General features: G+C 37.5%; 1 pseudogene; it reads right to left on the bottom strand.

The window, feature by feature from the left end:
- Positions 1 to 9,734: 9,734 nt before the first annotated feature.
- On the bottom strand, positions 9,735 to 9,833 carry LOC132275666 (small nucleolar RNA R71; annotated as a pseudogene).
- Between the last annotated feature and the right edge of the window lie 1,520 nt (positions 9,834 to 11,353).

Below are 11,353 nucleotides of genomic sequence, written 5' to 3'. Positions count from 1 at the left end.
AAGGGAAGGAAGGTGGCTCGCCTGGCCTTGCCTTGCTGATGTAGCTCGCATATAATCTCATCATAACACTCTAGTAGAGTGCGGGAACAGAAAACCAATGGCCAGTGTAGAAGGCATAGAGAGCTACAAGAAAATTTGACCGCCGTTGGATTTTGTGGCCCGCCATAAATACATTTCGGTATAGTACCGAATCGAAGAACTATAAATCATCAGGCAAATAAGTCTGGGTGGTGAATGTATTGCCATCACTGTAATGGATAGTCAGAGCAACGGCCATATCTGCATAAAATGGCCTTCGAAGAATAGGATAATGAAGACCGGGAGGGCAGACGTGTAGGCATCGAGAAACTGTGCCAATGTCTCAACAATAATGCGGATGAGATGGCCATCAATAGTAGTCCGCAACTCCGATAGATTACTCGGGGCCAGCCGGAGGTTCTGGTAGAATAACCGGACTAGCCGCGGGTAAACCGGGTAGGTCACCGGGGCTAGAATAGCTAAGATGCCTTGGCGGTCAATATCATTAAAAGCTACTCTGGTCATAATCAACTGGGAGAAGAAAGCAATGTCAAAGACAGACTCGTGCGCCACTGTAAGGCGTGAATATCTCCCTGGTAGGTCTATCTCGGACCTGGTCAGGCAGTGCTGGTGGTGGTGAAGGAGGTGTTACATGCTCAGCCTCATTGATCGAGGAAGAAGATGAAGATACAGAAGCCGAAGAAGCAGAGTGCTCAGACTGAGCTGGAGCTGGCTCCTGATGCTGCTCCACTCTCTGTCACATTCTACGCTCATAATACCGGCGAGCAACAGTCTTGACTCGAGCCATGGTCTGCAAAAGAAAGAAACACTTGCAACTGGAGTTAGTAATAGGTATAGGAGATATAGAATTGAAAGCACACAAATAGAAATATGTTTGTCAGGTTAAGATAGATAACGCAAAATGAATCACATGAATCTATGCAAGTGATAATACAGTCAGGTATGGATAGTGAATGTTCAGATAAGTGAAGCATGTTAAACAATATAAGTATGAAATGCATCCAATGTGGAAAACACAGGCATTGGGCATAAATGAACTAGCATGAACACTGTAGAAGGTGTAGAGATATGAATATGTAAAGTGTTGAAATTCGATCGATCAGGAAAAAGATGAGATCGATCCAAGTTAGATCGATCTAGACATGGTGAGATTAATTTTTCTCTGATCGATCAGAGAAAAATGTGATTGATCGAACTCTGCAAAAATACGAAAAGTCAAAGATTTGTGACGTGGACAACACGAGGGGCACCCGAGCAAGCTTGTAGGTCCTTCTACACATCAACAAGTCAATAGTGGTCACTTAACTAGTCATGTGACCCCCTAAATCAAAATCGGAACAAAAAAAATATACAAATATATACATATATATATATATATATACATGCCTTGAAGCTTCAAAAATGGCAACAATGGAACATTGAAGGCCTAGATCTAAACATGGTAATCATGGAAACTCAAGATTGAAGCACAAAATTAAAATAAACTCAAAACTTACCAAATCTAGCGAGAGAAGTGGAGACCGAGAGAGAAATGAGATCGGGATCTAGTTTGGAAGCCTGAGAGGTTGTGGGATGTTGCCGGAGGTTCACCGGAGATGGGAGAGATGATGGAACAGCGAAGGGAGAGAGGTAGGGTCTGAGATAGATGGTGAAATCGATCTAAATGACCCTTAGGACATATTTTTAAAAACGGTCTTCGATAAGTTCGATTGATTGAACTCAGATCGATCATGAAGAAACTCAGATCGATCGAACTCACAAAACGACAAAGTATTTTTGAAAATTTTTGAATTTTTTTTAAAAATAAAATAAAACAAAATATTTTTGGATTTTTAGAAAATAAAATAAAAATAAAAATAAAAATAAAATAAAGAAAAAAAATCAAAGTCAATCAGGAAGCATTCAGATCGATCGAACATAGATCGATCAAAGCTCGATTGATCCAACAGGTGAAAACCTACAAACAAGTTCGATTGATACACAGAGAGGTGATTTTTGATGGGTTCAAAAAAATTTCTAAGTATGGAATGAAGAATGATCTGAGGAAAATCTCGATCGATCTTGGAACACTCAGATCGATCTGAAATGAAGTTCGCATGATACATAGAGAGTTGAAATATGTTGAAAATTTTCGAACGATGGGACAGAGAGATTATTGGATGAAGAGATGATTATTCGATCGATCGAAACTCTTTCGAGATCGATCGAACAGGCACAAAATGCTTAATTTGAACATGACAAGCCATGCATTCTTAATCAAAGTCCCTAACAATGTGTATGAACCTAGAACATATCTACACGACCTAAGAAATGAAAGGTAAAATATAAATAAGGGAGGAATAGGGTTGCAAACCCTACGAAACACTAGTGTTTAACATTTCTAGCAAGACGTTGGGCTCTTTTAGCCCGGATCAAAGATCTTGTTGTGCATCCCCTCCTAGACAAGGTGAAAAGCACTTTGAATCCCACCCATCAAATTGTTCCTTAAAGAACTTGTTGGATTTGACTCAAAAAAGATCGAATGTCCTTGGTCAATGCAATTTTTGGGCTTCCATGCCCTTTCAACATTAGCTTTTGAAACAACTTTCTTAGAAATCAAATTGGAAGATGAACTTTTGGAAATATGATTTTCAAGTAATGACTCAACTTTATCAAATTCATTGTCAATACACTTTTCCACAACACACACTTCTTCATGCTTGTCTACTGAATTCGAGGTTGGATTAAAGATGTTCAACTTCATTTTCATACCCAAATGATATTTTCATTATCCCCGTCCCATAATTGATGTTGGCATTTGTGGTTGCCAATAAGGGACAGCCAAGGATAATGGGAATTTGGCTCTTGGGCTTCGGAACCGGTTCCGTGTCAATGACAACGAAATCAACGGGGAAGAAGAACTTATCAATCTTAATCAACACATCCTCAATAATACCCCGGGGCTTTTTGATGGATCTGTCGGCAAGTTGCAAAACTACCGACGTCGGTTTCAAGTCTCCTAAGCCCAATTTGACATACACTGAATATGGAAAAAGGTTAACACTTGCTCCTAAATCTAAAATAGCCCGATTAATGACATGGTCACCAATAATACAAGAGGTAGTAGGTGAACCGGGGTCCTTAAACTTTGGGAGAGTGTTGTGTTATAAGATAGAGCTTACTTGCTCAATTAAGACCACTTTCTTTGGTGCTTAGCTTTTGTTCTTCCTCTTTTGGGTGCAAAGATCTTTCAAGAACTTGGCGTAAGCCGGAATTTGTTTGATTGCATCCAAAAGTGGAAGATTAATCTTCACTTGCCTAAACACTTCAATGATTTCATTAGCCTTGGTCTTTTATTTTTCAAGAGAAATGGATCCTTTCAAGTTATCCAGAAATGGAGCTTTAGGCTCAAAAGCTTTTTTAAAATCTTTCTTTGGATCAGTTTCAACACAAGAAGTTTTCAAATCATTGTTCAATTCATTTTTCAAATCATTTTTCATAACTTTCTCAACAAGATGATCATGCACATGTAATGAAGGAGGAATAAAATGTGAAACAGGACGGGTGTTAACTTTTAGTTACACTGGTTCACTCTCTTCATTATGAACCCCAACTTGGTTATCAACAATTCTCCTACTTCTCAAGGTTGTCACCGCATTGACATGTTCAATTGTGTGACCTTCATTGGTTTCCACAACAAATTGTTGCTTTGGTGGGGCATTTAAAGGCATCTTCCCTTTCTTTCTAGCATTCAAAGTACTAGCTATTTGCCTGACTTGGGTTTCTAGCTTAGCAATGGATTGGGAATGAGAGTGAAGCAATTGAGTATTTGCCTCCAAAGTACCTAAAGCGGTCAACACTTTTTCCTGAAAAGCAAGACTCCTTGAGTTTCCTTGAGAATATGACGATTGATTAGGAAAATGAGAGTTAGTAAATTGATTCCCATGTTATGATTGAAAAGAAGATCTATAACCTTGGGAACCTTGGCTTTGCATTAGAGGCGAAACATACTTGCCTTGAAAACCACCTTAGGGAGGGTTTGAGCCTTCCCCTTGGCTTTTCCAAGAGAAGTTTGGATGGTACCCGGGATTATAATGTGAGCTATAGGGATTAATCCCTTGGTTGACAAAAACGGCATTTGCTTGTTCATGATGCTCACTTTGCACATATCCATGGGGACAATTGGAAGTAGAATGTAAGACACTAGAACAAGTCATACAAGATTCATTAGATGAATGATGAACATGACTAGGGGAGGAAGACATTTGATTTGCCGAATTTTGGTTAGTCAAAAATTGATCAAACTTTTGAGTTAAGGATTTCACCTCGGCAGCTATGTCACTGGAATTGTCAACTTGATACAAGCCGATATTATTCCTTCCACCTAGAATTCTACCATTTTTGGAAGACAAGGATCTATGCATGGAATTTTCACTCATACTTTCATATAATTGCCAAACATCATTTTTATGTTTATCAAGATAAGAACCACCTATAGATGTGTTTACCATTCCTTTTTGATTGTCCGGCAAACTTTCAAAGTAGTATTGGACTAATTTCCACTTAAGAGTGTCATGATGTGCTTCCTAAGTAAGTCATTAAATCTTTCCCATGCCTCATGAAACAATTCCCCTTCCCCTTGAGAAAATTCACGAATAGAAGTTCTCATAGCATTGGTCTTTGATACCGGATAATACTTTTTCAAGAACTCTTGTTGCATTTCTACCCAAGAAGTTATCGAAAAAAGTTTAAGATTGTTGAACCAATATTTTGCCTTATCCTTAAGGGTAAAAGGTAAAAGTTTGAATCTTAATACTTCTTCTGGCATGTTCGTGTATCTCACGATGGAACACACTTCAAGAAACTCATCCAAATGCTTATAAGGTTCTTCACTTAGAAGTCCACGATAGTTAGGAAGCATTTGAATGGTTTGAGGTTTGATTTCATAGTGATGTGCTCTAAATGGGTTGCAATTGAATGCACGTAGGTGCATTATATTCATTAGGCACATAATGATCACGTAAAGCAATAGGAGGATTCATAACCGGCGGTACTACATGAACACCTTAATGGCCTTGCATAGTGGGAGGTTGTGGAGCAAAAATTGGCTGAGGCATTCCCAACGGAACTTGGCCTTGATGTTGTGGTGGGATGTATGATCTTGGTATGCCTAATGGTACTTGGATGTTGTCATGATGCACATTAGGGTGGAGGATACCTTGTTGGTCTATGTGACCAAGGTCCTCCATATGGTCGTCATGTTGCTCTTCCATTGGTAAAATGGAGTGATGAGAGCTACCCCTTCCCCTAGGATTACGAACAATGGATTCAAGATTCAAATTAAGAGGGACAAGAGTAGGATTTAATGACCTATGACCATGCATGCACAAACAAAACAAAAACAAGAAACAAGCAAGTAACAATCACTTCACCTCCACAACAAATCAATAATCAAACATCCTCCACATATTATAATCCTATACTCCCATGCTTTCAACAATATGCAAAGAAAAGTAAAATTGCCTCCACATGGGCTCATGATTTATCTAAGAATTTAAGAACTTACCACCACGCGGGCCGACGATTTAACCAGAGATTGAGTTAGAAAGAGCTCACAAAGGGTCCTTAAGCAACTTCAATTTAGTTCTCAACTTTCAAGCTTTGTTATGCTTTACAATTTTTAGATTTTAGCCCTTTTTATGCTTAGCTTAGCTCCTTACTTTTCAATTCTCCTTTGCTTCATTTCCATGCTCAATTCACCTAGCCAATCAAGAACAAACACAATAAGTAACTAAAAATAAAATAAAGTAAAAACACGATCAAAAGAGTACTAATTCCTAATTGTTTCCAAAACACAGCGTTACCAAATCAATCCCTGGCAATGGCGCCAAAACTTGGTCGTACCTATTGCGGTGCACCCCAAATTGTAATATAAAGTGTGGCCAAGTTTGAATTTGTAAAATACCACTACTAACTCTAACTAAAAATATAGCTAGGGTGAGTAGGGATCGTCCTAAGGGATTGGGTGCGTGTTTGAAATGGAAATAAGGTTGGATTAGTAGGTCAAGTGATCAAAATATGGTTTGTTTGGGTAATTAAACTATCAAATAAATTACAAGAGTGTTCAATTAAGTACTATGTTTTGATCATCACTAGATTAACTTCATCAATACACTTAAACATGCATAAATTCCATTAAATCCAGAAAAAAAGCACATGAATCATCCATTCTAGCATACATAGATATATGGTTAGAAATAGATAATCAATTGAAAGTATTAACCCATACACATCAAGTAGAAACCACAAGATATATATATATATATAAATCTAAGATCAAAACATTTATTACAATTAAATCCCCAAAAATATACAAAAGACTAGGTCTAGGAAGCAAACTTAGGGGCTAACTCTATCCCCAAGTAGATGTTTAGCCACTCATTGAAGTAGTCATCCAACCCTCAAGGGCTATCTCCATGGTAGGAATGATCTCCTTCTCGATGGAAACCCTAAATGAATGGAAGGACTCCTAAATGGTGTATAACTCTCTAATCTCTAACCTCTTCTCCAAGATTTCTAAGATTGTGTATTAAGATATGATGAGCGCTGAAAAGTGCGTATTTAAACTCCTTAAGCTTAGGCATTCTAGCACCCTTATCTATCTTACTTTACCATTTTAGATTGATTTCGTATTATTTCCATTTTCAGGCACTTATCCCAAAAATAAGCTAACTCAGCCAAATAAGAGCTTAATTGAAGAAATTCTGGGATTAAACAAAGAAAGGAGCAAAGTAGAGAAAGAAAGAAGCAAATGAAGCTAAAGGTGGGAAGAAGCAAAGTTCGATCGATCTAACTTCAAGGTTCGATCGATCGAACACTGATCGAACTCAGCACTTCAAGATAGATCCAAGCCTTGGCTCAAAAGCAAAAAGTCCAAAGTTCGATCGATCCAATAGTACCTTTCGATCGATCGAACACTTTGTCCTTATTCAAATGATTGATCCTATCCACTAACCACTTTTGTCCTTTTCCCAACAAATATCTCCCAAAATATCTCGGATTTGTCTTTTCCCAAAAAGCTCAACCAGTTGGATCGATCCAGCCAAAGTTCGATGGATCTCAGCCAGTTCGATCGATTGAACTTCCTCCAGTGCGAAAAAGTTAAATTTCCAGCTTGTTCAATCCGTCCTCTTTCCAATCATTAGAGATTATTCTTTGCATAAACCCAGCTCATTTTGTGTGTCACTTGACCTACCTATAAAAGGAATATGATGCACTTTTTGAGACATATACAATTCTAATATACAATTCTAGGGTTTATTCTCTTGAGAGGTAATTCTTAGTGTAGAAGAAAAGAGGAGGAGGCTAGAGACACCATTGGAGACTCTTCATCATCCAAGGAGCATATTTCAACCATGGAGTTAGCCCTTGAAGGTTGGAGCAACATCATCATGAGTGGCTAGACATCCTCTTGGGGCTAGAGTTAGCCCCAAGCATGCTTTCTATATCTTAATCTTGTGTATTATTGAGGGATTAGTGTTGTAATTAATGTTTTGACACTTTGATATATATAGATCTTGTTTATTCAATGATTTATGTGGTTTAATGCTTCCAATTGATCATTTCATTCTATCCATATGTCTATGTATGCTAGAATAGATGTTCATGTATTTGTCTCTAGATTTTGTGTTATTGATACATGTCTATGTGTATTGATGTTATAGATTTAGAGATTGTCAAAACATAGTGCTTAAAAGAATGCTCTTGTGATTTTCTTGATGGTTCATACTTATTCCTTGATGGATTGTGCCTCTCCCCTAGTTTATTTTCATGTTAGTAGTGTAGATATAGTATAGTTGTAGTATAGTGTTAAATGGAAGGACAATCTATGCTTGTTGTTTGATGATCCAACCTTTTGAATGCAAGTAGCATATGTCTCTAACCTTGTGTTATATTTGGATTGTGAACTTAATGAAAAGATTAATGACTTGTTTTGATCTATTGTGTCTTTCGCATGTTATTTAGACAATATATGCTTCATTGCTTAGATATATTGTGCCTTTCACATGATGTTTAGATAATACATGCTTAACTAGTCATCCTTACTTGTTGAATCAACCAAACACACACACACACACCAATATTGTAACACACCATTTGCCCTCATTAATCACTTGTCAATGGTATGGAAATGCACTGCTTGGTGGTGATCTCTAAACCTCAATATCTTTCTTTCTCTTATTTACTCTTAATTGCATTCTCTTGTTATCACTTAGTTTAATTTAGTTGCTCTCTAATCAATCAACCAACCAATTGTTTGATCACTCGACCTACTAGCCCTAATAATGATTCCACGACCTTGTTCAATCCTCACAATCCCTTAGGACGATTCCAACTCGCCCTAGCTATATTTATAGTGAAAGGTAGTAGTGGCTTTTATAAATGTAAAACTCTTGACCCTCGCCTTAAAATTCACACTCTTAAGCTTATGGTAGGACGACGACCATAGTTTTTGGCGCCGTTGCCGGGGATTGATTGATTTGATTAGGCAACGTCGGAATTGTGGAATCAATTAGGATTAATACTCTTTTGATCGTGTCTTTACTTTACTTTTATTTTTCTTTTTGGTTACTTATTGTGTTGTTCTTACTTAACTAGGTACATTGTTGGAGAGGAAGCAAGCAAATGAGCATTCAAGCTAAGCAAGCAAGAAAAAAAAAAAGCTAAAAATTAAAATTTTTTTTTTGCTAAGCTAAACTTTAAATTTGGAGTTGAAGTGCTAAAGGACCTTTGTGAGACTTTCTTTACTCAATCCCTTAGTTAAATCGTCGGCCCATGTGGAGGCTTGTGTTTAATTGTTCTTGCATCATTGTTGTTAAAGCATGGGAGTATGAATTAAGTGTTTGTGGAAGAAGTCTAATTGCATTGTTGTGAAGGCATAGTGTTTGTCATTCTTTGTGCTAGTTGTGTTTTGCATTGTGCATGCATGGACGTCGTTCATTGAGACCCACTCTTGTCCCTTTAGATTTGTATCTTGAATCCATCGTTAGAAATCCTAGGGGAAGAGGAAGTTCAAATAGAACCAATCTATCAATGGATGACCATAATGATGATCATGTTGAGGACCTTGGTCACATAGACCAACAAGGTATCCTTCATCCTAATGTGCACAATGAGAACATACAAGTACCATTAGGCATGCCTAGGCCATTCATTCACCAACCACAACAACAATAAGGTCAAGTTCCATATGGAATGCCAAGGCCAATGTATGATCCACAACCTCCCATCATCAATCAAGGAATTCAAAACCAAGGTGTTTATGTTGCACCTCAAGTAGCTAATCCACTTCTTACTTTAAGAGACCATTATGTGCCTAATGAGTATAATGCACCTACATGCATCCAATTGCCTCCATTTAGAGCATATCATTATGAAATTAAGCCATAAAACATTTAAATGCTTCTTAACTATCATGGACTTCCAAGTGAAGAACCTTACAAGCATTTGGATGAGTTTCTTGAAGTATGTTTCACCATAAAATATACGGACATGCCGGAAGAGGTTTTAAGATTCAAACTTTTTCCATTCACCTTAAAAGACAAGGCAAAGTATTGGTTTAACAATCTTAGGCCTTTTTCAATCACTTCTTGGGCAGAAATGCAACAAGAGTTCTTGAAGAAGTACTATCCGGTTTCTAAAACCAATGCCATGAGAACCTCAATTCGAGAATTTTCACATGGGGATGGAGAAACATTTCATGAGGTATGGGAACGCTTCAATGAATTGTTTAGGAAGTGTCCACATCATGACATGCCTAAATGGCAATTAGTTCAATATTTCTTTGAAAGCTTATCGGACAACTATAAGGGTATGGTTGATGCTTCTATGGGTGGCTCATACATTAATAGGCATGAAGATGATGTGTGGTGTCTTTATGAGAGCATGAGTGAAAATTCTTTGCATAGAACATTATTATCCAAGAATGGTAAAAATTCACAAGGAAGGAAGAGTGTTGGCTTACATCAAGTTGACCATTCAAATGAAATAGCCGCCGAAATGAAGTCTTTATCTCAAAGGTTTGATCAATTTTTGATTAACCAAAACTCGGCGAACCAAGTTTCTTCTTTCCCTAACCATTCTCATCGTGCATCAAATGAAACATGTATGACTTGTTCTAGTGTTCTTCATTCTACTTCTCATTGTCCTCACGGACAAGTACAAAATGAACCTAATGAATAAGTCAATGCAGCTTTTGTGAACCAAGGGAACAATCCTTATGGTACTCATTATAATCTAAGTTGGAGGAATCATCCGAATTTCTCTTGGAAAAACCAAGGAGAAGGATCAAACCCTTCCCAAGGCGGTTTTCAAGGGAAGTACATTCCACCTCCACTTCAAAACCAAGGATCCCAAGGTTATAGACCTTATTAATCACAAGGGAATTAATTTGCTAATTCTCATTTTCCCAACCAATCGTATTCCCAAGGAAATACTAGAAGTCCCGCCTTTGAAGAAAAAGTTTTAAATGCTTTGGGCACTTTAGAGGCTAACATTCAATTGCTTCATTCTCACTCTTAATCTATTACGAAGCTAGAAACCCAAGTAGGGCAAATAGCAAGCACTCTCAATGCAAGAGAGAAGGGAAAGATGCCCAGTAATGCCCCACCTAAGCAACAATGTGTTGTGGAAACCCATTCCTCATTGGAAGGCCACACCATTGAACATGTTAATGCGGTGACTACCTTGCGGAGTGGTAGGATTGTGGACAATCAAGTTGAAATGTCTAATGAAGAGAGTGAACCGGTGCAACCTCAAGTTGTCACCCGTCCCATTTCACATCCCATCCCTCCTTCATTACATGTGCATGATCTTATGAATGAGAAATCTTCAAAATGTGAATTGAAAAATGATTTTGAAAATGATTCATTGAAAAAAGTCTTAAAAAATGTGTTTGAAAAGAAAGTTTTGAAAAATGATGTTGAAAAAGTTTTGCTAAAAAATGATTTGGAATACAATGATTTGAAAACTTCTTGTGTTGAAAATAGTTCAAAAGAAAATTCTGAAAAAGTGTTTAAACCAAAAGTTCCATTTCCAGATGCCTTAAAAGGATCCATTTTAAAAGACAAGCAAAGGCAAAAACCAATGAAATTATAGAAATGTTTAGGCAAGTGAAAGTTAATCTTCCACTATTGGATGCAATCAAGTAAATTCCGGCTTATGCCAAATTCTTGAAAGACTTGAGCCCCCAAAAGCGGAAGAACAAGAGCCAAGCACCAAGAAAAGTGGTTTTGACTGAGCAAGTAAGCTCAATTTTGTAACATAACACTTTGCC

This window comes from Cornus florida, unplaced genomic scaffold, assembly GCF_030987335.1.
Source record: "Cornus florida cultivar Cherokee Brave unplaced genomic scaffold, ASM3098733v1 CherokeeBrave_3.0.0_Hap2_Chr09, whole genome shotgun sequence".
Classification (NCBI taxonomy): Eukaryota; Viridiplantae; Streptophyta; class Magnoliopsida; order Cornales; family Cornaceae; genus Cornus; species Cornus florida.
This window is presented reverse-complemented; position numbering and strand designations above follow the sequence as displayed.